General features: G+C 42.9%; 1 protein-coding gene across 6 annotated transcripts in view; it reads right to left on the reverse strand.

Annotated features, from left to right (window-relative positions):
• The window catches only part of ERG (ETS transcription factor ERG), a 279,810-nt gene that overhangs the window by 236,928 nt on the left and 15,795 nt on the right, over positions 1 to 27,087 (reverse strand). Inside the window, exon 1 of one of the 6 annotated variants that reach the window (XM_082626211.1) lies at positions 9,666 to 9,721. The exons of the other annotated variants lie outside the window; for them this stretch is intronic. The gene's annotated coding sequence lies outside the window, so the exon portion shown is untranslated. Of the gene's footprint in view, positions 1 to 9,665; positions 9,722 to 27,087 lie in introns of those variants that run through there. 6 annotated transcript variants of the gene reach the window in all.

Here is a 27,087-nt window from a genome sequence, read left to right on the forward strand (position 1 = left end):
CCATTGTGGTAACTCATTTCAACAAACAACTACAAGATGTATGAGCCAGTAGAGTTGCTTATGTACAAAGACGAACACAAGACAATCTTGGCCTTAGTGGGTTGACATCCAGTCTACTCACTGAGTGCAAAAGACTGGGAAATTGACAGAGGGCAGAGACTGCCTTGAACCACTGGGTAAACAAGCAAGCGACTGCTCTGTAATGCAGCCTGACCCAGCACCTGTGGAACTCTGGGTCATGCCCACACTGTTCAGGGGCAGCCCCAGGTATGCCAAGCCACAGGGAAGAAGGGTGGGCACACCCTGCAGTCACTACCACCTCAGGTGTCACCATCCACTGTGCCAGGACACAACCTGTCACGAGCCTTCCATTCAGGAGGGGCACTGGATATGCCCTCATTTTGACCATAATCTGGGCTCTTCACTCTCCGCAGGTCAATACAACTCACCAAAGAGCATTCCTCTTTGCATTCTCAGCCAAATCAATGGAGGAGATTGAAGGCTGGCTGACATCTAGGAAAATGAGACTCTGCCATTCCTGAATGAAAGGTCTCTTAGGTCTCTTTCAATATCAAATAGCTAACACACACACACACACACACACACACACACACACACACACACATGCACACACAGTTTGCAAGAAGTAAGCAGAAAGCAAATGAAAACGCTGATTCATTTTTCTTGCAGCGCAGATTAAATTCAAACTTAGAGAAGACCAGCCGAATCTAAGATCTTCATACATTACCTCTGAAATGTCTGTCATGCTCAAAATATGATTTCATTTATCTCTTCACCTGTCGGGTAGTGTCTGGGGGTTTTGTCACCTGAACTATAATACCATGTTTTGCAGTATCACAGTGCAACAGAGCTTTCACACGTGTTAGCTTGTTTTACACATCATTGTAGCAGAAAATGAAAGTCCTAGACTCAGATGTGTTGCTCCCTAAAGAAACGAAGCACATGTGTTGCTCTGCACGGACAGCACACCTCTGACAAAGGCATAGATGATCACCTACCCGGGAGGAATTGAACTTGAAATGAATCTATGCATTTGGGCCCCTTGCCTGTGACACACAAGAAACCTTCCATAATGAAACAAGGCAATTCGTAACATTCAGTCATTAGATTTCTTAAAGGACATCCTGGCTCTATCTTCACTAAGACATAATTCAACTGAGCCATTTCTTCCCTAGCAAATTTTTTACAAAAGAAGTTTTAAAGCTCTCAGAGTTGTTGTCATCACAGAGCAAATAAAAACATTCTTGAGATGCTTTTCATTCTGAAGAGAGAAACTACTTATTAAATAATCTCAGCTTTCTTCATCCTTCAGGCTGCATTTGAAGCCTTAGGGTAAAGCTCTGAGCTGAGCCAACCATGGGACTTAGATGTCCTCACTCCTACCTTCTGGGTCACCTCTGGCCACTCCTCACCGTCCATCCTATGGTCTGGTCTCGGGGAACTGCTGACTGTCACCAGAATGCATAAGCACTAAGTGTCATGCTTTTGCATATGCCTCCTGGAAACTTCCTCACTTCCTCCCTACTCAATCCAGCTAACTTGTGTTTGCCTTTAGACCCAGTGCATGCACTGGCTCTTCTGAGAAGCCATCCTTGACCCCCGGACAGTCTTGGTGAAACCGCACTTCCATGGGTCCTTCTAGAGCACCTGTCTCCCTCCATCTTCATGTAACAACCTGGGTTTGACTCTCAGCTGCATCACTGGCCAGCTAGGCGACAATGGTAGGACCCCTCACAGAACAAACAAATTCAGCTACACAGCCATAGTTGGTAAGAAGAAGTGCCAGAAACACTGTATGTCATTTGGAAAGATGCACTGGCAAACAAAACAATGAAACTATCAAAACTTAAGCAGCATTTTACATTCAAAACATTTTTTTAAAGCTCAAAACAAAAAAAAAGTATTTGCAAGGAACAGCCTTCATTGAAAAGCAACAGAAGCACGTGTTCAATATTTCATATATAAAATGAATGCTTTTGAAGACTTCTAGTGAAGAGGGACTTGGGTTGCAAAAACTAAAAACATAAAATTGTCAAGAAATCCATGTAAAACTGCATCAGAGGAGTCTATTTGGGAAATGTTAGGTGAATCTGTGACCAAAAAAAAACCAAATAGATAGATCAAATACCACTTTCCAATGATATCCTAACTCAACGTTTTCAAGACAGGACAGACTGAAATTTTTTGTTCTAGTTCTGTGAAAAATGCCACTGGTAGTTTGATAGAGATTGCATTGAATCTGTAGATTGCTTTGGGTAGTAGAGTCATTTTTACAATGTTGATTCTTCCAATCCAAGAACATGGTATATCTCTCCATCTATTTGTATCATCTTTAATTTCTTTCATCAGTGTCTAATAATTTTCTGCATACAGGTCTTTTGTCTCCTTAGCTAGGTTTATTCCTAGATTGGAGGAATCAGGCTCCCTGACTTCAGACTATACTACAAAGCTGCAGTAATCAAGACAGTATGGTACTGGCACAAAAACAGAAATATAGATCAATGGAACAGGATAGAAAGGCCAGAGATAAACCCAGGCACATATGGTCACCTTATCTTTGATAAAGGAGGCAAGAATATACAATGGAGAGAAGACAGCCTCTTCAATAAGTGGTGCTGGGAAAACTGGACAGGTACATGTAAAAGTATGAGGTTAGAACACTCCCTAACACCATACACAAAAATAAGCTCAAAATGGATTAAAGACCTAAAGGTAAGGCCAGGCACTATCAAACTCTTAAGAGGAAAACATAGGCAGAACACTCTATGACATAAATCACAGCAAGATCTTTTTGGACCCACCTCCTAGAGAAATGGAAATAAAAACAAAAATAAACAAATGGGACCTAATGAAACTTCAAAGCTTCTGCACAGCAAAGGAAACCATAAACAAGATGAAAAGACAACCCTCAGGATGGGAGAAAATATTTGCAAATGAAGCAACTGACAAAGGATTAATCTCCAAAATTTACAAGCAGCTCATGCAGCTCAATAACAAAAAACAAACAACCCAATCCAAAAATGGGCAGAAGACCTAAATAGACATTTCTCCAAAGAAGATATACAGATTGCCAACAAACACATGAAAGGATGCTCAACATCATTTATCATTAGAGAAATGCAAATCAAAACTACAATGAGATATCATCTCACACTGGTCAGAATGGCCATCGTTAAAAAATCTAGAAACAATAAATGTTGGAGAGGGTGTGGAGAAAAGGGAACCCTCTTGCACTGTTGGTGGGAATGTAAATTGATACAGCCACTATGGAGAACAGTATGGAGGTTCCTTAAAAAACTACAGATAGGGCTTCCCTGGTGGCTCAGTGGTTGAGAGTCCGCCTGCCGATGCAGGGGACATGGGTTCGTGCCCCAGTCCGGGAAGATCCCATATGCCACGGAGCAGCTGGGCCCATGAGCCACAGCCGCTGAGCCTGTGCGTCCGGAGCCTGTGCTCCGCAACAGGAGAGGCCACAACAGGGAGAGGCCACAACAGTGAGAGGCCCGGGTACTGCAAAAAAAAATAACTACAAATAGAACTACCACACAACACAGAAATCCCATTACTGGGCATATACCCTGAGAAAACCATAATTCAAAAAGAGTCATGTACCAAAATGTTCATTGCAGCTCTATTTACAATAGCCAGGACATGGAAGCAAACTAAGTGTCCATCAACAGATGAATGGATAAAGAAGATGTGGCACACATATACAATGGAATATTACTCAGCCATAAAAAAAGAAATTGAGTTATTTGTAGTGAGGTGGATGGACCTAGAGTCTGTCATACAGAGTGAAGTAAGTCAGAAAGAGAAAAACAAATACCGTATGCTAACACGTATATATGGAATCTAAGAGAAAAAAAAAAAGGTCATGAAGAACCGAGGGGCAAGACGGGAATAAAGACACAGACCTACTAGAGAATGGACTTGAGGACATGGGGAGGGGGAAGGGTGAGCTGTGACAAAGTGAGAGAGTGGCATGGACATATGTATACTACCAAATGTAAAATAGATAGCTAGTGAGAAGCAGCCGCATAGTACAGGGAGATCAGCTGGGTGCTTTGTGACCGACCACCTAGAGGGGTGGGATAGGGAGGGTGGGAGGGAGGGAGACGCAAGAGGGAAGAGATATGGGAACATATGTATATGTATCACTGATTCACTTTGTTATAAAGCAGAAACTAACACACCATTGTAAAGCAATTATCCTCCAATAAAGATGTTAATAAAAAAAAAAAAAAAGGACGGGACAGAGAGCATAGCTACAATTCCAGGGATTTAACATGAAACAGTTGCCCAGCTTAAGGTGCATACACTTGAATATAAACTCAACAACTGCTTCCTTTCTAGAGAAAGTCTTGTGCTACAAGGAAAAAATATGTCAGCTGCATAACATACTTAGCGACAGGACCTGAAAGTTAATGCAGTACATTCAATATTTCTGTCTTCCTTATGCAATATTATGGAAGATGAGCAGAAATGAACTCCAGTGTTTCTTTAAGAAACCAGTATTTTCCCAGCTTTTTAAAGATGTGAACTAGGCAGACTTGTTTATTCATCTGATCTCCTCAGTATTTTTTTTTTTTTTTTTTTTTTTTTTTTGCATTACGCGGGCCTCTCACTGTTGTGGCCTCTCCCGTTGCGGAGCACAGGCTCTGGATGCGCAGGCCCAGCGGCCATGGCTCACGGGCCCAGCTGCTCCGCGGCATGTGGGATCCTCCCGGACAGGGGCACGAACCCACGTCTCCTGCATTGGCAGGCGGACTCTCAACCACTGCGCCACCAGGGAAGCCCCTCCTCAGTATTTTTAATTTTTTGTAAAAAGGAACATTTATTTATTTTTGGCTGGGTTGGGTCTTCATTGCTATGCACAGGCTTTCTCTAGTTGCAGTGAGCAGGGGCTACACTTCGTTGCAGCGCGCAGGCTTCTCATTGTGGTGGCTTCTCTTGTTGCGGAGCACAGGCTCTAGGCACACGGGCTTCAGTAGTTGTTGCAGGCGGGCTCAGTAGTAGTGGCTCGTGGGCTTTAGAGCACAGACTCAGTATTTGTGGTGCACGGGCTTAGCTGCTCCGCAGCATGTGGGATCTTCCTGGACCAGGGATCGAACCCGTGTCCCCTGCATTGGCAGGCGGATTCTTAACCACTGTGCCATCAGGGAAGTCTCTCTTCAGTATTTTTAAATATCATAATACTCCTAGGCAAAGAAGGGATGCAGTGTTTTTTCAATGTATGTCTTTATATAACTATGCATAGAAGAGTCTGGAACTATATAAAACAAAATAGTAATAACAGTGGATAACTCTACAGGGACATTACAGAGTTTTTTTCTTCCTTTTGCTTCTCTGTATTTATCATCTTTTTCTACCTGAATTCCACTCATGCCATTAAGAACTAAAGACCACAGAGTCATAAGAGAGTGACATGAGTTCAGACATTTAAAAACAGCTTTAAGAGCTTTGCCTGTCTAAGGGATCACATGAGCTGTCTATCACTGATGGACCCCACACGTTACCCAGAACCACAAAAACAACAGCATGAATGTGATGACCTTAGGATGCAGATGAGGAAGAGTCAGTTAAACAGACAACACCCCACCCCTAGCTACTGGGCCAAGCAAAGCGTTAGAGCATTCATTCCAGGATGTATCTAGAGCAGAATAACTGGGAACACAGCACAGTCTGCCAGCTGGGCAGCTCAAGAGTCTACCTGGCCACCTCCTTCCCAGGGTCTTGTTTCCCGTGGAAGTGGGGCCCTCCTGGGGAGGGGGGGCAGCCAGCACCTCCACTTCCCTTCCCCTCAAACCTCCCACCTCTTCCATCAACATACTCCAAGCTCTCAGAATAACCCCTGTTATCCACAGAGCCAACCAGGCTCGAGCACTTTTACACAATTTCTCATAAACAATCACTGTTCAACATATCTGTATTATTAACTTTTTTCTCTTTTATGAAAAGATAAAGAGAGCAGCAATAGACAGCTTTTGCTTATAAGTGACTAGGGTCCTCCAAAGTGTCCCCCTTCTACCAAAGAATCCTAAATGAATTAATATTCTCATTATTATCACAGTGGTTATTACTATCACTATTATTACTAATGCTAAGTAATGACCTGTTTTTAGGTAGACGACATTTACAATTCAGTAGCAAAGTTTCCCACGCTGAGTTCACAATTCACAGCATCCTGCAGCCCTTGGACAGGAATATATAAAGCTCAGAGATGCCTGCTTAGAGACCTCTCCAGTGGGAGACAGTGACAGGTAAACCCTTGGAATAGGAGGTAGGAAACCTAAGCCCCTCCATCCCTGCTCAAGCTCTAAGCAGGGAACCTGAGACCAATCAGCCACTCTCTCTGCCATAGACCAGAGGCAATTATAACTGACTTCCAGGACTGGTACACCAGGACCCTAGGACATCCTCCACCAGGAGTTTCTCATCACAGTCAAAGCAACAGACAATTCATTTTAGTTGTAAGCAACAGAGATAACATTGACTTCTTTTTATCATTGTATTTACTGTCAGTTGATACTTACCCTACAACCCTCATTTTCTTCTATAGTTATATTTGCTAGTATAAAGAATCCATTTTGCACCAGACACATTTAAACATGTCAAACATATCTTTTCTGTTCATTATTACGTTCTCTACATCCTTCCTACATGAGCCCCTCAAGTGAATATGGACAAACAAGACACTGGGCACATTTTGAAACTTTCATTGTCACAGAGTCTCAGGAACATTGAGAATAAGCTGGACATCTGAATTCAATATTCTATTAGTTTCATCTATGGCTCTGTGATTTAAGAAATAACGTTGACTTTTAAAAATGGTAGCTTTTCAAAACAAGCAACCTAAGTTAAAAATGGGCAAAGGGCTTGAACAGACAGTTCTCCAAGGAAGATAGGCAGATGGCCAATAAGCACGAAGAGGTGTTCAACACCATCAATCATTTATGAAATGCAAATCCAAACCACAATGAGATACCACTTCACAGCCATTAGGATGGCTACTATCAAAATAACAGACAGTAACTAGTGTTGGTGAGAATGTGGAGAAATTGGAACCTCTGGGCATTACTGATGGGAATACAAAATGGTGCAGCCACTGTGGAAGAGTGAATGGCGGTTCCTCAAAAAGTTAAGCATGAAAGTACCACGTGACCCATTAATTTCACTTCTGCATATATATACAAAAGAATTGAGAGCAGAGAATCAGACACTTGCATGCCAATGTTCACAGCAGCACTTCTCACAACAGCCAACAGACAGAAATGACCCAAATGTACATCAACAGATGAACAGATAAACACAGTTCCATATTATGCAGCCTTAAAAGGGAATGAACTTCTGAAACATGGTACAATATGGATGAACCTTGAAGATATTATGCTGAGTGAAATAGGCCAGACACCAAAAGACAGATACTATATGATTCCACCTATATAAGGTCCCTACAGTAGTCAAATTCATAAAGACAGTAAGCAGAAAAGAAGTTACTAAGGGCTAGGGGGCTAGAGGAATGGGGCTCATTATGGACTTAATGTTTGTGTTCCCCTAAAACTCACATGTTAAAGCCCTAACTGCCAATATGATGATACTTGGAGATGGAGCCTTTTGGAGGTAATTAGGTCCTGAGGGGAGCCTCCATGATTGGATTATAGGTGCCCTTAAAATATAAGAAGAGACAAGAGAAAGTTTGCTTCTCTCTGTTTCTGCCATGTGAGGACACAGCAAGAAGGCAGTTGTCTGCAAGCAGGAAGAGGGCTCTCACCAGAACACGACCATGCTGGCACCCTGATCTTGGACTTCCCAGACCCCAGAACTGTAAGAAATGTATGTTATTTAAGCTATCCATACTACAATTTTCTTATAGAAGCCTGAGCTGAGTAAGACAGGGTACAGAGTTTCCATTTGTGATGATGAATAAGTTCTAGAAATGGACAGTGGTGATGGTTACACAATATTGTGAATATACTTCCTACCACTGAACTGCACACTTACAAATGGCTACAATGGTGAATTCTGTTATATTTCACCAGAATGTAATTTTGTTTAATGGTGGCTTAAATCATATCAAAATAGTTAGATAAAGACTGCTATGATTATCAGAGACCCAACGCCTTCTGTTTTGACGTTCTACTACCTGAACACACAGCTTACTTCTTGTAACAAGATGGCTGCTCCAACTCCAGTCATCACATCAGCAATCCAGCAAGTGGAATGGGGAAAGGAAAGGAGAAGGGCATACGTTTCCCTTTAAAGACTCTACCTGGAAGGTCAACTTCCTAGAAGTTGCCTGCAGCCCTTCTGTTCACATTCTATTGGCCAGAACATAGTCACATGGCTGCACTCAGCTGCAAAGGAAGCTGGGAAATGTAGTCTTTGATCTAGGCACCGACCTTCTCAGCTAACATTCAGGAGTTCCGTGACTGAGGGAGAAGGGAAGGATGAGGACTGACAGAACACAAGCCATCTCTGCATAAGTTGAAAATCACCTTGCAAATGTTTTCCAGCACAAAGTTGCAAATCTTCAAGATTTCCTAGGATCACAATGCAGAAAGGGGTACCTTTGAGAAATAGCTGTGACCAAGTGAGTACTTTCTTCTTCGGTAAGCTCACTTGGCAACATACAAGGAATCTGGACCCTTATAGGAATATACAATACAAAAGTTGTTATTCACCATGTACTCCAAGGAATCAGTACAGCTAAATTGAGGAGCAATGAAAGAAAGAAAGAAAAAAAGCAAAAGAAAGCAAGAAAAAGGGATGGAGAGAAGGGAGGGAAAAAGAAAGAAAATAAGAAGAAAATTTTAAACAAAAAGATGAAGATAAAGAGTCACTTTCCTAATACCTCACCCCATCCATTTTGTAGAATTTCAAACACCTGGAATAACTGAATACAAAGAAAAGCCCTTATGACCTGGGCTGCGTTCAGCTTTAGCAGAGACCAGGAAGCATCCACTGGTACATTCGTGACATTTCAGGTGGGTGACAAACACTTGCCGTTTCCAGGGCACCCCCCCTCAACTCTGAATGCCTGCTGCCCTCAAGGAAAAAGATTCAGCACCTTCCAAACGCCCCCTCCCCTACACTTTGTTTCCCATGAAGGCTGTCTTTGGTTGAAAATTTCAGAGGCCAAGTACAGGGTTTCACATATTCACGCAGTTAAGAGAGAGGATGAGAGTTCTTATGAGTCACAGAAAATTTGGTTTCAAAAACAAATGGCATCAGGCAGAATCAGAAACACTGAACGCCCACATGCCTCGTCTCCTTAAAGCACACTGGGGGAAATGTTGCTTTTAGTGGTAACCTAACATTCTGTTGCTGCTATATATGTCACTTTCAGCAGAGGCGAAATAGCTAACAGCATGGGAAGACTTTTATAGCCTTCTCATCCTTTTTAAGGGATGGCGTCGTCCCAATTTTGACCTTCCTCTTACTACTTTCCTTTCCTTTGGACAAAATCCATGCAATCCTCAGTAATTCTACCACAACTCTGTGTGACTGCGTATGCACACCTGATTCCCATGCCTTTCTCGTCCCCCGTTTTGGAAGAGATCTATGTGTACATAGAGGTATAAAGCCCCCATACCCCTGTTCCGGCAGCCACAGCCCTTATCCCAACTCAGCCCTCCTGGCATTACCTGTCTCCTGCCACCGATTCAAGTCAGGAAGCACTTCAGACCCAGGCCTGCAAACAAAATCCCGTAGACAGTTCTAGAGGGTCTGCTTGGCTGAGGAAGCAAGCTTAAATGGCTTCTGCTTGAATCATCCCTCCACCAGCATCACCCCTACAGAAAGTCATCTCTTGAGTTTTAGAACGCTTTAAACCCTCCCTTTTATTTTTTAGCATTTATTATCCATCTCATATTACAGCTTTTCATATGTCTTATCTCTAAGGGAATCACACATTCTAGTTCGTCCAAGACAGTTCTAGTTTGGCCCATTGTCAATATAATTATTCATTGTGTCTTCTTTCACTTCGAGTTTGGAAGAAAAATTACACAGACACCCAACTAATCTCTCCAATGTGTGTCACCTCCTTGATAATAGGAAAGATTCTGTCCTGGCAACCTTTCCATTCTGCAAGGAGTCTCCCCTCATATAGCAGCTGACCCAGGTGGGTACAAATAGGTATCTGTTGAAAGGAAGGAAGGGAGGGAGGGAGGGAGGGAGGAAAGAAGAACTCTCTCCTACTTCTCCTCTTGCTCAAAATCCAGCCATGAGCCCAATATAAGGACAAGTGTTAGAAAAAATTACTTGAAAGAGCAGGATCCTCCCCTCATAGGGAGGGATATAACCCAGTAAGACTCTGTCCAGATTCAAATTCTGATTCCATAATTTACTATCTATATGACTTTGAGCAAGCTGACTAACCTTTGCTGCCTCCATTTTCTTATCCCTAAAATGGGTAGAGTAAAAGTGACTCCCTATGCACAAATGGCCATCACGCACAGGAAAAGATGCTCAGTATCACTGATCATTAGAAAAATGCAAATCAAAACCACAATGAGATACCACTACATACCCATTAGGATGACTAATATGAAAAAGAAAAGAACATGTGTTGACCAGGATATGGAGAAATTGGAACCCTTGCACACTGTTGGTGGGACTGTAAAATGGTGCAACTGCTATGGAAGATAGGATGGAGGTTCCTCAAAAAATTAAACATAAAATAACCATACGATCCAGTAATTCCACCTCTGGGTATTTACTCAAAAGAATTGAAAGCAGAGTCTTGAAAAGATATTTGCACACTCATGCTTATAGCAGCCTTCTTTTTACTGGCCAAGAGGTGGAAGCAACCCAAGTGTCCATCAACAGATGCACACATAAAGAAAATGTGGTATATACATATAATGAAACATTATTCAGCCTTAAAAAAAAAGGAAATTCTGTTACATGCTATAACATGGATGAACCTTGGGGACATTAGGCTTGGTGAAATAAGCCAGTCACAGAAGGACAAATACTGTATGATTCCACTTATATGAGGTACCTAAAGTAGTCAAATGTATAGTATAACGGTGGTTACCAGGGACGGGAGGGAACCAGGATGGGGAATTAGCATTTAATGGGGACAGAATTTTACATATGCAAGATGAAATAGCTCTACAGATCTGCTTTGAAACAATGTGAATATACTTAACACTACTGACTGTACACTTAAAAATGGTTAAAACAGTCAATTTTATATTATGTGGTTTTTACCACACGGACAAAAAAATTATCATTAAAAACATATTGTCATATGAATTAAACCAGTTCATACATGTAAAGCACAGAACACTGCCTGGCACAGAGTGAATGTCTTGTAAATGACATCTTCATCAATGAATCCACATATTTTGTTCCACACTACATCAACATGTGTGAATTATTTTGGGTTTGGTTTGGTGTCTTTTTACTTGTTTGGGCTTTTGTTTTCTTACTTCTTTTCATCTTCTCGGTTTTCCATATCATGTATTGCTCTCTATGGCTAACTGTTTTGGAAGCTTTACACATTCTATTTTTTTTTTTTTTTTTTTTTTTTTTTTTTGCGTTACGCGGGCCTCCCACTGTTGTGACCTCTCCCCTTGCGGAGCGCAGGCTCCGGACGCACAGGCCCAGCGGCCAAGGCTCACGGGCCCAGCCGCTCCGCGGCATGTGGGATCCTCCCAGACCGGGGCACGAACCCGCGTCCCCCGCACCGGCAGGCGGACTCCCAACCACTGCGCCACCAGGGAAGCCCTACACATTCTATTTTTAAATTATTCATTTTAGGATAACAGTAAAAAAGTATAATATGAATTTCTTAAGAAAAAAATCAACTGCCAATTGTTCAGTTTCATAGGATACAATCTTAAGTTTGGATTATTCTCTTTGCGTAGACTTTTTGAGAGCCTTCCTACTTACTATGAGCTTGCAGCAGTTGATCAAACAGAGACATGGTTGTTTTCAAAGGCAGTATGACGGGGCTGCCCCGGAGCTAACACAGTCAGAAGCATAAAGCCCAGATCACAAAATATAATGGTCCCAGATTTCTTAGGGACCATTCTGGACAGGAATTTCTAAGAAGAACATTGATTAAAAAAATAATATATCCAGAAAAATGGGCTTCCCTGGTGGTGCAGTGGTTGGGAGTCCGCCTGCCGATGCAGGGGACGCGGGTTCGTGCCCCGGTCCGGGAGGATCCTGCATGCCGCGGAGTGGCTGGGCCCGTGGGCCATGGCCGCTGGGCCTGCATGTCCGGAGCCTGTGCTCCGCAACGGGAGAGGCCACAACAGTGAGAGGCCCGCGTACCTCAAAAAATAAATAAATAAATAAAATAAAATAATATATCCAGAAAAATAAAACTAATATATGATAGCCCTAAAAAATATGTTATATGAAATAGGGGATTAAAAATTAGTTGTGTTTTATATGAAAAAGAGAAGTTTAAGGAAATACTCATTTGAAATATATGAAGGTCGGTCAAATGTTCACACATTCACTTGTTCAGTTTTGAGGTTATTTGGTAAATATTTATTGTAAGATTTTTAAGAATCAAGCACTGTGCTAGGTGTTAAGAGTACCAATCATGAGCAAAAACAACCACTTTACTGTGTTATCCGAGAAGGGATAAGTAGACAGGATGAAGGAGAAAATCTGAGGTCACTCAAAAGAAACACATACTGATAAACAGCTATCTTGCAGTGGAAAGGGCTATTTAGTGAGGGAGTGAGGTCCCCATCCCTGGGGCTACGCAGGCAAAAGCAGTATGAGCATTAAGAACGTGGAGAAGAAACTTCTACACTAGGTTCTAAATAGATATAGTGAAGGTAACAATCTACCTCTCTTCCAACCAGAAACTCTATGAAATCCAGTTTTAAAGCACACTGAGTGGAGAGAACGCCGCTACATTCAGAGTGACCTCAAGATAAAATGCTTAGAAAAGCTTCACTACTCATTCAACATGACAACCTGATAGGAGACCTAAAATGAGGTAGATCTATACTAAGTCTGCAACATTTATTATATCAAATATAACCATGTGTCTTCACATGGGTGCATACTGATGATCCATTATTAGAATCTCAATGTAAATTACAAGAGCACAGCAGTTCCTCTACAGGTAACATCCTTCCCTCACAGATTTCATGCCAGCTTTGAAAACAATCATGGAAGTGATTGCTAAAACTTGGAAGTAACCAAGATGCCCTTCAATAGGTGAATGGATAAACCAGCTGTGGTACATCCATACTGTGGAATATTATTTGGCTATGAAAAGAAATGAGCTAGCGAGCCACAGAAAGATGTGGAGGGGGCTTAAGTGCATATTACTAAGAAAAAGAAGCCCCCTCAAAGTCACAGTGCTGTGTGATTCCAACTATATGACATTCTGGAAAAGGCAAAATATTGAGACAGTGAAGAGGTCCGTGTGCATCATAGGTTCAAAGGGATGAATTGTTGGAACACGGGGGATTTTTAGGACAGTAAAACTATTCAGTATGGTACCGTAAAGGGGACTATATAGCACCAGACATTAGTTAAAATCCATAGAAAGTACAACACAAAGAATGAACCCTAATGTAAACAATGGACTTTAGTTAATAGTAACGTATCAATATTGGTTCATCAATTATAACAAAAGCACCGCACGTAAAAACAAACAAAAAACTACACTGAAAAAAATAAAAATAAAAATAAAAAAATAAAAAAACTACACTGAGATAGAAAAAATTTAATAGATTCAGAGATAAGTAAATAGTAAATAATTAAAGTAATGAAAAATCTTGAAACTTCACAGGCCCGTCTTCCTTTAAGGGGGAAAAAAATGTTCTCATCTCTAAAACCCAAAAACGACTGCAAAAGAATTCAACGTGATATTTTTAAAGCACAATTATTGACTATAAAATGCAGTGTGACAACACATAACTTTGCAATAACTTTCTGTGTTTAGGTAAGGTCAACTGTACAGTTGAAGGCTGAGCTGTAGATGTTTGGGGTCACAGTGACAGAGATCCCCTCTGGCTATTACCACACATGTTCAAACATGGTTGACCCCAGCGGGACTAAGGGTGGAATGAGATGCAGGAAATAAGATACTGGGCAGGGTCCCCACTTTGCCAATCATGAGTTCTGCAACGTTGGGCAACTGACTTTGATGGGTGTCTGTTTTCTCACACAAGAAGTCAACAGAACAGACCAGCCAGCAGTTTTGATATTGGTCTCCAGTGGAAGAGAGAGGCTGGGTACAGTGGGGATGGGAGGATAGGGAGGGGCAAGAGGGGACTGGCTTCCACCAAAAGAGTTCCCCTCTTTTGGGGGAGGTTTTACTTACTGGGCTTTTGTGTACAATTTTATTTGAACAGAGACCTCCTTAGCTGAAAAAAAAGAAAAAGAAAATTAAAAGAGACATCTGGTGCCTTTTCCCTGAAGGTATTTGCTCGTGCCAAGGAATGAAGCACCTGTGGGTGAGGAACAGATGAAAGCTGGAAATATAAAAACTTGAGAGAACCATTTTTTCATTTCAAAGGGGATTATCGAAGGCAGAATGTACTTTGGCTCCTATAAACCCATCCAATATCTCATCTCCCACCTTGGCCCACTGCTGCACTTCTGCAGGATGTTATCCAAAGAGTTCCTCTCCCATTCCAATGGCCTAAGGGGGGAAGATTCTACCTGAAATACTGGGGCCCATGTTTGGAGGGATGGGTGAGTGCCATCTGAGTGTCTGTCCTACTTAGAAGGAAGCAAATATTTACTCAAAAGCATTTAATAAATAATAAGACAATGATCAAAAAGGAAAGGGAAAACACCCATTATAGTTTACATACAAGAATCATGGACTCTTCAGTTATAAGAGACTTTAAATGAGGAGGGAAATAAAGCCACAGAGGAGAAAAATGTTGTGAAATGTTACATAATAGGAGGTAGACTTGGGATCCAAAGCTGGTACTGCCAGTGATGATCTATTCTAAGTGAAGATCTAGATGAGAATCCTTCTACTCAGGCACCAGCCTCTCTGTGTTTGCTAGTCAGTGTAAAATGCATCTCAAATGTTTTGCCTTCCCAGTCTTCTGAAAGCCACATAGGCATGTCTATGCATTCATGTCTGTGTGTGTGTCATTGCATATGTGCCTGCCTTTCTGTTGAAGCTCACAAAAGAATATGACCTACCTGCAAATTAGCAAACAGAACCTGACTGAATGAAGAAACACTTGATTGAGAGTTTAAGAAACAAGCATTTGGGGCTTCCCTGGTGGTGCAGTGGTTAAGAATCCACCTGCCAATGCAGGGGACACAGGTTCGAGCCCTGGTCTGGGAAGATCCCACATGCCATGGAGGAACTAAGCCTGTGTGCCACACTGAGGCTGTGCTCTAGAGCCCGCGAGCCACAACTACTGAAGCCTGCATGTCCAGAGCCCGTGCTCTGCAACAAGAGAAGCCACCACAATGGGAAGCCCGCACACCACAACGAAGAGTAGCCCCTGCTCACTGCAACTAGAGACAAGCCCGCATGCAGCAATGAAGACACAACACAGCCAAAAATTAATTAATTAATTAATTAATTTTAATAAAAGAACAGGAAAAAAAAAGTTGAAGAAACAACCATTTGGATTTCTTACTGCCATCAAAACTTGAATGTTAAAAGTAGTCTTTACTTGACTCAATTTTTTGAAGGATACCATGGTGTAGTGGAAAGAACCCACAATTTGGAAAAGACCCTGCACTACTAACTAGATGTCCATAGGAAGTGACTTAATATCTCCAAGTTTCAGTCTCTCAATTTAAAAGGAGGATTGGGGACCTTCAAGATGACAGAGGAGTAAGACATGGAGATCACCTTCCCTCCCACAAATACATCAAAAATACATCTACATGTGGAACAACTCCTACAGAACACCTACTGAACGCTGACAGAAGACCTCAGACTTCCCAAAAGGCATGAAACTCCCTGCATACCTGGGTAGGGCAAAAAGAGAAAAGGAAAAACAGAGACAAAAGAATAGGGACGAGGGCTTCCCTGGTGGTGCAGTGGTTGAGACTCCGCCTGCCGATGCAGGGGACACGGGTTCGTGCCCCGGTCCGGGAAGATCCCACATGCCGCGGAGCGGCTGGGCCCATGAGCCATGGCCGCTGAGCCTGTGCGTCCGGAGCCTGTACTCTGCAGCGGGAGAGGCCACAGCAGTGAGAGGCCTGCGTACCGCAAAAAAAAAAAAAAAAAAAAAAGAATAGGGACGAGACCTGCACCTTGGGGAGGGAGCTGTGAAGGAGGAAGTTTCCACACACTAGGAAGCCCCTTCACTGGCGGAGACGGGGGGTGGCAGGGGGGAAGCTTCGGAGCCACGGAGAGCGCAGCAACAGGGGTGTGGAGGGCCAAGCAGAGAGATTCCCGCACAGAGGATCGGTGCCAACCAGCACTCACCAGCCCGAGAGGCTTGTACTCACCAGCCCGAGAGGTGGGGGCTGGGAGCTGAGGCTCAGGCTTCAGAGGTCAGACGCCAGGGAGAGGACTGGGGTTGTCTACATGAACACAGCCTGAAGGGGGTTAGTGCACCATAGCTATCCAGGAGGGAGTCCAGGAGAAAGTCCGGAACCGCCTAAGAGGCAAGAGACCATTGTTTCCAGGTCCATGAGGAGAGGGGATTCAGAGCACTACCTAAACGAGCTCCAGAGATGGGCACAAGCCACAGCTACCAGCGTGGACCCCAGAGACAGGCATGAAACGCTAAGGCTGCTGCTGCAGTCACCAAAAAGCCTGTGTGCGAGCACAGGTCACTGTCTACACCTCCCTTCCCAGAGACTGTGCAGCCCGCCACTGCCAGGGTACTGTGATCCAGGGACAACTTCCCCAGGAGAACGCACGGTGCGCCTCGGGCTGGTGCAACGTCACGCCGGCCTCTGCCACTGCAGGCTGGCCCCGCATCCGTACCCCTCCCTCCCCGCGGCCTGAGTGAGCCAGAGTCCCCGAATCAGCGGCTCCTTTAACCCCGTCCTGTCTAAGCGAAGAACAGACGCCCTCAGGCGACCTACACGCAGAGGTGGGGCCAAATTCAAAGCTGAACCCCAGGAGCTGTGCAAACAAAGAAGAGAAAGGGAAATCTCTCCCAGCAGCCTCAGGAGCAGCGGATTAAATCTCCACAATCAACATGATGTACCCTGAACCTCTAAAATACCTGAATAGACAACGAATCACCCCAAAATTGAGGAGGTGGACTTTGGGAGCAACTGCAGACTTGGGGTTTGCTTTCTGCATCTAATTTGTTTCTGGTTTTATTTTTGTTTTAGTTTAGTATTTAGAGCTTATAATCATTGGTAGATTTGTTTATTGATTTGGTTGCTCTCTTCATTTTTTTTTTAATATATATATTTTTTCCTTTTTCTCTTTTTGTGAGTGTGTATGTGTATGCTTCTTTGTGTGATTTTGTCTGTATAGCTTTGCTTTTACCATTTGTCCTGGGGTTCTGTCAGAGTTTTTTGGTTTTTTGTTTTTTTTGGTATAGTTTTTAGTGCTTGATATCATTGGTGGATTTGCTTTTTGGTTTGGTTGTTCTCTTCTTTTTTTTTAATTACTTTTTTATTTTTAATAATTATTTTTTCTTTCTTTCTTTCTTTCTTTTTTCTCCCTTTTCTTCTGAACCGAGTGGCTGACAGGGTCGTGGGGCTCTGGCCAGGTATCAGGCCTAAGCTTCTGAAGTGGGAGAGACGAGTTCAGGACACTGGTCCACCAGAGAGCTTCCAGCCCCATGTAATATCAAACGGTGAAAGCTCTCCCAGAGATCTCCATCTCAACATGAAGACCCAGCTCCACTCGACAACCATCAGGCTACAGTGCTGGACACCCTATGCAAAACAACTAGCAACACAGGAACACAACCCCACCCATTAGCAGAGAGGCTGCCTAAAATCATAATAAGTTCACAGACACCCCAAAATATACAGTGGAGAGAAGACAGCCTCTTCAATAAGTGGTGCTGGGAAAACTGGACAGCTACATGTAAAAGAATGAAATTAGAACACTCCCCAACAACATACAGAAAAATAAACTGAAAATGGATTAAAGACCTAAATGTAAGGCCAGACACTATAAAACTCTTAGAGGAAAACACAGGCAGAACTCTCTATGACATAAATCACAGCAAGATCCTTTTGGACCCACCTCCTAGAGAAATGGAAATAAAAATAGAAATAAATAAATGAGACCTAATGAAACTTAAAAGCTTTTGCACAGCAAAGGAAACTATAAACAAGACGAAAAGACAACCCTCAGAATGGGAGAAAATATTTGCAAAGGAGGCAACTGACAAAGGATTAATCTCAAAAATATACAAGCAGCTCATGCAGCTCAATATCAAAAAGCAAACAACCCAATCCAAAAATGGGCAGAAGACCTAAATGGACATTTCTCCAAAGAAGATGGCCAACAAACACATGAAAGGATGCTCCACATCACTAATTATCAGAGAAATGCAAATCAAAACTACAATGAGGTGTCACCTCACAGCGGTCAGAATGGCCATCATCAGAAAATCTACAAACAATTAATGCTGGAGAGGGTGTGGAGAAAGGGGAACCCTCTTGCACTGTTGGTAGGAATGTAAATTGATACAGCTACTATGGAGAACAGTATGGAGGTTCCTTAAAAAACTGAAAATAGAACTACCACATGACCCAGCAATCCCACTACTGGGCATATACCCCAAGAAAACCATAATTCAAAAAGAGTCATGTACCACAATGTTCATTGCAGCTCTATTTACAATAGCCAGGACATGGAAGTAACCCAAGTGTCCATCGACAGATGAATGGATAAAGAAGATGTCACATATACATACAATGTAATATTACTCAGCCATACAAAGAAACGAAATTGAGTTATTTGCAGTGCCGTGGATGGACCTGAAGACTGTCATACAGAGTGAAGTAAGTCAGAAAGAGAAAAACAAATACCGTATGCTAACACATATATGTGGAATCTAAAAAAAAAAAGAAAAGAAAAAATCGTTCTGAAGAACCTAAGGGCAGGACAGGAATAAAGACACAGATGTAGAGAATGGACTTAACGACACGGGAGGGGGAAGGGTAAGCTGGGATGAAGTGAGAGAGTGGTATGGACATATATACACTACCAAATGTAAAATAGACAGGTAGTGGGAAGCAGCCGCATTGCATAGCACTAGGAGATCAGCTCGGTGCTTTGTGTCCTCCTAGAAGGGTGCGATAGGGAGGGTGGGAGGGAGACGCAAGAGGGAGACGCAAGAGGGAGGGGATATGGGGATATATGTATACATATATCTGACTCACTTTGTTATACAGCAGAAACCAGCACACCATTGTAAAGCAATTATACTCCAATAAAGCTGTTAAGAAAATAAATAAATAAAAAATAAAAGGAGGATTAAAATGTCCATTTTGCAAGGTTGTCGTGACAATGAGCTGGTATATACAGGGACCCAAGAAGTAGCAGTTACCATTATGTTAATATTATTAATGACTTTAGTTATTAAAATTATTAATAATGATAAAAAATTTACATAATTCCACTCTACTGACTTATTGGCTTGTTTTGTGCTCAGTTGTTTATTCTGCATGTCTTTTTTAAATCGGTGGTGTTATCTGTCTGCTTTACATTGTTTATTTTCACAGGTTTTGTGTGCATGTGTGTACACACACATGTAAGTGCTCCAACCAGAGTTTCCATTTTCCCATTAGGAATTTTCCTCTGGAGTCTGTACAATTATAAAAGCAAAACATTCAGCACTGCAAAAATGTTAACTGAATGGATTCAGGACCAGGAGAGTTCTCATTATATCCATAGCCATGAACCTACTACCTGGACATATCCACAGAAAACAAAGGTCTAAATGCTAAGGGACAGGACATGGCGCATGTGACTTTGCAAATAAATGTTGGGGATGGGGTGTGATCCAGGGGAGGAACTGTGGCTCATGGGACTCTTCAAAGAGAGAAACTAGTGTGGAATCTGAGCTTTTCTCCAATACCAGGAGGAGAGTTTTGAGAGGTTGCTGGAAACACCCCCCTTTCCTGCTTAAGGACAGTGTTGTGGTCCAGGTCTCAGCCTCTGGATGAGCCAGCCTGAGTCCAATATCCAGCTCAGCCACTTCTCCCCATGGGACCCTGGGCATGTTACTCAGAGATTCCAAGTCCCAGGGCCCTCTTCTGTGAGTTGGAGAGACTGGGTCTTCCCCCATTGGGTTGTGAGGATGAACTGAGGTAATGCAGGTAACATGTGTCACAGTCAGCACTCTATAAACGCTGGATTTATTAGGATTATGTTATCATTTTGCATGGATCTAGTCCTTCCCACTCACAGCTGTTGTAGTCCATGATGAAACACAGTCCTTATCTGTGAACGTTTGCAACTTACTTCATCCCTAAAACATAGCACGTCCCATTTAAAAATGGCATGTTGGACCCATAAGCTTACCTTCAGAACAGTATCACAAAAAGTAGAAACCCAGGCACACAGAGGAAAGAAAGAGGAGACATCAGCCTAAGGGAGATACCCACTCAGTTTGGAAGATGAGAAGCCAATGGTTAAGTGGCAACTGATGGAGGGGACCTCTGTGCCAGCAGAGGAGGAAGCCAGTAAAGGGACATATGATTCACACCACAGAACCCCAGAGAGATCCAGACGTCTGAGGGCCCAGCACATGATGGAGGGGGAGAGGAGGGGCAAAAACGCGAGTTTAAGGAAGTTGATGTAAGGAGCAATTCAAGGACCCCTCCTCTCCTGGACATATACCCTGGCAGGAAATTGGAGGTCCCACTCCAGAGGTGGTGAGGACTCCAAGCCCCTCAGAGTGTGGGCATGAGGCACTGGACTGGAAGGAGAATTAAATGAATGGTGAGACACCCCCCCTTCCAAGGACCTTCTCTCTACTTGACCTTCAGCTCACTGCAGCCAGGCTCTCACAACCCCCAGCCTTGCTCCATTGCCCTTCCCAGGGTAGAAGGTTGCAGCACCCTTTGCTGGAGATACTGACCAGCCCCAAAGAAAAAGCTCTAAAACAGCCACGTGTTCCCCAATGCCATGGTCAGGACCCACCCCCATCATGGCACACATGACAGCCAACAACCCCACCTGGGCTCGATCTTCATCAGAACAAGCATCCAAGCACCACCAGATGGGAGAAAACCTCCAACATGAGAGAGAGTGACCAAAACCCAGCAAACAGAAACAAAGAAAAACATAAAGCAAAAAGATGACAGGAAGCAGAGAAAAATATTTTAATGTATAAAAACTATCATTTAGATACTAGAGATAAGTAAAGATGCTGCCTCCATTTTTTTAAGAAAAGATGCTGAAATAACACATCAGAGAAGAGATTCAACTCCTAATTGATGAGTTCTAAGAACAGAGCACATGAAAAAATTGAAGGAAAATTATCAAAGAAATAATACAGGAAAACTTCCTATAACTGAAAGGCATGAACTTCTAGACAGAAAGGACCCCCCCTGAGCACCTAACACAATAAAAGGAAGCAAACTCAGACTGAGGCACATCAGTGTGAAATTTCAGAACACCAGGAACAAGGAGAAAAACCTGAAAGCATTCAGAGAGAAGAAACAGGAACCATATAACCTGTAAAAATTGTGAATCACTATTATACCTGTAACTTATGTATTGTACATCAACTATACTTCAATAAAAAAAAAAAAGAAACAGGAACCAGGGGTCAATGAAGCATCGCTTTCGAAATCATGAGGAAAATGTTTTTTAAAGAGAACTGAATGCCTGACCAAATGGCCAAGCTGACGGCCACCCCAAGAATGAGAAGGTTGGGCTACTGGGGGCACAGGGAGTCCCACACAAGAGATCCCCAGTTCTTGGAAGCAGCCAATTCACCTAGAACCTAAGAACACAGGGCTCCCAAGGTCATCCTCTCCCTTCTCTCCAAAAACCTGAGAGATTACTGAATGTATCCTCCCACTCTGGCAGGAGATGCCAGTTCTGCTGGGGAGTTGACTGGCCTCTTACTGATAAGTACATAGTAAAACTAAGGCAACACTCAAATCCCAGGTATTAAAGACAAAAGGCAAACGCAGCACACCATGTGGTTCACCTTTAATAATAGTTACATAGTTATAATCACTTAGAAGTGAACATTAATGTAACTGACATCATTGCTTAACTACTTGGAAGGCTGGAGGAACGGGGAGGGGATGGGGTGGGGGATGAGCAAATTCTGCTCTTCCTTACTAGAAAATCAATAGTGCCCAAACTGAAACGTCAGAAAGGAGCAGCACCAGCCCATGATTTATAAACATGGAGGTAAATGACAGAAGAACCGTTAAGATGACAGGAGTTATCCTTGGGAGGTGTTGGGCAGAAAACTGCTATTTTTCATTATAAGCTTGGAAATACTATTTGACTTTTAAACTTAGATAGATAGATCGATATGTATTATTATTTTTTTATTTTTTTTATTTTTTTTTTGCAGTACACGGGCCTCTCACTGCTGTGGCCTCTCCCGTTGCGGGGCACAGACTCCGGACGCGCAGACTCAGCGGCCATGGCTCACGGGCCCAGCCGCTCCGCGGCATGTGGGATCTTCCCGCACCGGGGCACGAACCCGTGTCCCCTGCATCGGCAGGCAGACTCTCAACCACTGCGCCACCAGGGAAGCCCTTAGATATGTATTATTTTGAGAACAATAACAACTACATTAGAAAAGTGATACAATATGTAGGGGGCCGTCAGAGTGAATAAACTAAAGAAGAGGCGGCCGTGGAGCAGATTTCTGAGGATGGATCAGGAGCCTGGAGGTATAAAGCACCTCCTGCAGGATCGTCACACGTGCATCGTCAGGGCTGTGGCATCTGCCTGGTGGTTTGACCAAAGCTCCATGGTGAGAAAGAGGTACCAAACACACCCCTCTTCATTATTTCAGTAACACCTGTTTATTTAGGTCGTGTTACTATACCAAAAACTAGCAAAAGCCAAACCGCTCAGTGTAGTTATGTGGTGTTATACAAACCTCTTCCCCAAATCCACACACACGTTTTTTCATCCTTCACCTTTTAAAAGCCTTAAAGCTTAAGGTGAAAATTAGTTTAAAACAAAAAGTACTTCTGAATGGTAGTTTGGCAGGACACATCGAAAGATTAAAGACATACACCCTTGACCCCCAAATTCCACTTCCAAGAATATATCCTAGTCTTTGGTAAACTAGACCACTGGTTTGCAACAGTGACCTTAAACCCTCAGAGAATGTCAAAATACTGATTCCTGGGCCTCAGCCCCAAGACAGCCTGATTTAATTGGACTGTGATGGGGCCAGGGTATCTGTATTCAGCAGCCAAGATGGAGAGCTCTTGGTTTATAATAAAGAAAACTGGAAACAGCCTAAGTGCTCAACAGAGAGGATGGGTGAAGTCCATCATGATAGGGCCACACAATGGAATCCCAGACAGTGTTAAAATAATGTGGCAGAAAAAAGATATTTCATTAAGCATATTTATTGACATGGACAGATACTTACAATGTTAAGTAAAAACACAGGTTATAAAAGTATATGTGATATGATCCACTTTTGGAAAAAAGTGTATACAAAAGAATTGCCACTATTCTGGAATTAAATGCAACATTGTCAGTAGCCGTAACGTCTGAGTGTGGAAAGATTTAATTTAAATATTTTTGTCTATCTGTATGTTCTAATATTTCCACAATGAAGAAAGTATTATAGAGACTGCCTATTATAGACATCGCCTTCCAAAGTTCAAAAATGCTTAGACATGTCATTTGTAAGTTTTAAACATTTTAACACTGTTCACATAGATTTCACCTCACGCCCCAGTCCCAGTCAACCAATAACTCTATACACACACCCAAACTCTCACCCAAATCTTTCGGGGCACACTGCTCCCTGCCAAGTCTCCAGGGTGAGAGGACAACTTTCCATGAGTTTCATCTCTCCTTTGTAGGTAATAAAGTTTGTCTGCCTCAAACCCAGAATATCCTTGTTAACTTCCTTACACCCACTGACCTTCTAAATTCAAGGGATGAGAGGGGAGCTGTTTTTACTGTAATAATATCAGGAAACCAGAGAGTGGATGTGTGAGACTCTGAGGGAGACAATGAGGAAGACACAAGCCCACCTCTAAACCCCCCAAATTCTAGCCCTGCTAAACCATTCATGTAATAGGGAAGAACAAATCTGACTCCATATGGGATCTGTTTCTTTTACTTTAAACTTTGTATTCTATTGCTTTTGCTGCAAGTTAAGAATGTTGCCTACAGCCTGAAATATACAGGATAGCCCATTCTCAAGGCTCTGACCTTTAAAGGTGTCACACTTTTCCATTCATATAGAGATAAAAAGTTGCAGAATGGAGAATACCATTTGTCTTGTTGGAGGTTTACAGGAACATCATGACCTGACCTGCATGGACAGCTGCAAGCATAAAGGATCTGGCACCAAAAAGGCTGCAGCAAACAACAAATCCCCTCCCTTTTTAGTATAAAAGTAGCCTGAATTCTAACTCGGGTAAGATGGTTCTTTGGGACACAAGTCCGCCATCTTCTCGGTCAGCTGGTATCTCGAATAAAATCGCTATTCTTTGCCCCAATAACTTATCTCTCAATTTATTGGCCTGTTGTGCAGCAAGCAGTACAAGCTTGGACTCGGTAACATTCAGGATCATTGGTGGAAGCTGTTGGGAGAGGTAGGAGGGATGAACTGGTCCCAGTAGGCATTCAGAACACACGTGTGTCTTCCCAAGAGGCTTTGAGCAAGGGGCTGAGTTACAGATCACAGAGCATGAAACACCTGCAGGGGACAGACCTTCATACTCTGAGCAAAAGTTGCAAAGGCCTTCACCCTTCACTTTACCCACCCTGACACCCACTGCCTTCTCAGGGCCCCCTTCCCTCAGTCTTTGCCTCAAAGTTGTCCACTGAAAAGAACCAAGTAAGCTACAGAGTTCTGCAAATCGCTATCTTCAGAAGTTTTTGAAACTCAAGATAAAAGCAGTCAGGGAATTAAGACCAAACGCCAAATATGTGAGAAAAAGGCTTGAACATGTGGTGCAGTGTGAAGCGTCTGCTGCCCAGGCCCAGGGAGCAGACTTTTGCCAACTAGTAGCAATCAAGCAGGATACTGGAGCAAGCAGGAAATCTAAAGTTAGGTTTTACTACCTATAATGGAGGATTTATTGAATGGTTTAATTGGTAGTCTCAGGACTAAACCCCAAGGGGGGAACAAAAGCATCTTTCTGGACATACCTAGTGAGCCTGCATGCACTCCACGAACCTCACCTACAGCCCATGGACCTGCAAGTCTGCAAGGGGACAGAGGCAGGACACAGCTCTTCCTTCTTCTAACCTTGACACACCCCAGAGCCAAGAGCACGGTAGTCTCTGGTCCTTTATTTAAGAGGCGAAATGCTTTCTTATGGTAGAACAGGCCTTCAGACCACACACAGAAACTCAGGTGTTCTGCGGAACAAAAGGACCCATTTGATCAGCCCGCTCCTGAAATATCCCAACCCACGAGAACAACGCTCAAAAGGTCAAAGGCAGATTCGACTCAACCAAGATTGTTCCATTTCAGTGCTGGCAGGATCATTTGAAAATTTTCCCAGTTCCATTTTTGGTCAATGTAGAGAATCATGACATTGTGTGTTTATGGAAATCCCACGTGTTCAGAGAGATTTCAAGTCAATATGAGAAGAGAAGCACAAAGGCCTTGACTGGAATGCTGACTGGTGATGTAGGGCAGGTAACAAACCCTCCCCGGCAGGGGGAGACACAGCCCAGCACCCAAAGAAACCAGCCACTGCCGAAGGCTGGGGTCCCCAGGGACTAGCGTGACCATAGCAGTCCCTTCTATCACCCTGCTCCCTTTCTGTCCCATCAGCTCAACAAACGTGAGTGAAGTTGTTTGTCTTCCCTGGAAGGGTCTTTCCAGCCACACTCACCCCCTCTCTGGGTGGCACCCATGGATCCACTGTGGATGGACTTGCGGAGTTGACAGCCTGAATCAAGGCCAAGGCATAAAGAGGGGAGGGAAAAGCAGGGACGGTGACTGCCTTTCTGACTCCAGTGAAAATGGGGCTCCATTTTTTAGAGTGGCATTCTGTCTGCAAACCAACGTGATGCTATTTTCACTCAGTAGAAGAATCTCTTTTAAAAGAAGCTTCTATTTATTCCAACATACTATAAAATAATGGGCAGACATCTTTGCTTTTAAAAATCTTATATTTTTAAAGGGGATTCAACTCTCCAATGTTAAAAGAACTTTCCCCAGGTTCCACTAGTCTTGTGAAGGCTTCTGTTTAGGTGTGGAGCCTTCCCGTACGCGGGTAGCAGGTGCCTTGACCTATAGGAGCCCCATAGAAGGAGATCACATAGAACATGGTCTTTTTCTACCTGAGTAATTAGCAACAGAGTGAAATTCAGTAAGACTGGGGTCCTCCTCAGACCTCTCTGAATGTGGTCTAAGAAGAGACAACTTATCCTGAATTCTAGACTCTGGTGAGAGGTTATCACAATATTTACAGGATTACTGCAATATTGTAATCTATGCAATAGATTATATGTATAGTACACATTAAATCTATGTACTAGATTATATATATGTGTGAATGTATGTGTGTGTATATATATATACGTGTGCGTATATATATATGTAATAGCTTATGTTTATTAAAAGATTTGGGGCGGAGGAATGCCATGCAAAAATCACGTGAAAGACAATTGAGCCAAGCAGTGAAACAATGCTGAAATGGCCTAGAAAACCAAATGGTATTTGATATTTATTTTTCTGGATACAGACGTGGACTTCATGTTATCACTGACCCTGGTTGGTTAGGATCCTCAATGTTTTCTAAATTCCTAGACTGCTTTATAGTCAACAGTCTCAATCAGTAAGTTCAAAGGGAATTCCCCAGAAAAGGCAGCATGAAATAAGTGTCAACGATGGCTACAGAAGATCAGATATATAGCTTGTAATATAAGTAAGTGTTTAGGCATACACTGTGGTGCGTCATCTAATCTGGTCCTATTACCAAACAAAAGTAAATAACAATGTAATGTTTTACTATGGCATGTACTGTGACGGCAGTCATAGTTTG

The sequence above is a fragment of the Mesoplodon mirus genome (genome assembly GCF_964341445.2).
Source record: "Mesoplodon mirus genome assembly, chromosome: 6".
NCBI lineage: Eukaryota > Metazoa > Chordata > Mammalia > Artiodactyla > Ziphiidae > Mesoplodon > Mesoplodon mirus.